The sequence below is a fragment of the Plasmopara halstedii genome (assembly GCF_900000015.1).
Source record: "Plasmopara halstedii genome assembly, contig: Scaffold_3060, whole genome shotgun sequence".
NCBI lineage: Eukaryota > Oomycota > Peronosporomycetes > Peronosporales > Peronosporaceae > Plasmopara > Plasmopara halstedii.
Window position 1 is genome coordinate 1,046,732 of NW_020189964.1, and position 626 is coordinate 1,047,357.

The window sequence follows — 626 nt, forward strand, 5'->3', positions numbered from 1 at the left end:
TACCCACTGAGCGCTACTCAAGTATTGGAGCAGTCGCTGCATGCTGAGAGTGGCATGGACGGCCAAGGGCCGAGGCATCAAGGGCGAGGCCCTTGTGATGCGCGTGGGGTGACACGTTATTCACTGGACGAAGACTGTGGAAATAGCAGCTCTTCTTCTAATGTTGCTATTAACTTTAGGCTCCGATGGAGCAAGGCATGGGTACACCGGATAACGCCGATTACGTGTTCCCACTGGTCTTGTGAGACGTAAAGCCTCTACAGAGAGGAGACGACGATGCCGTAAATTATCTGCAAGACGCAGGGCGCCGACCCTGACTCAGGGTTTGTCTACCGTAGACTATGGTGCACAGCTATATAACCTTGTCAACGGTTGACGGGAGAGGAAGACGGCGGCGTCACCCTTTGAGGCTATTTCCGCGGTGGATACTTTTCGTGAGCTGGACGAGATATTTTTCGAAAACTTTGGTGGTGCCTTGAAGGCTGGCGATCCAGCCGTGGTGGTCATTTAATGACCAACCAGGAGACTCTAAGGTCGTCACTTCTGGAATGAGGTGTCCTGGAGGATTCGAAGAGGGTCTTGAACGCACAAAGTGGATCGTCGATCCTGAAGGATCTTTCGCATCC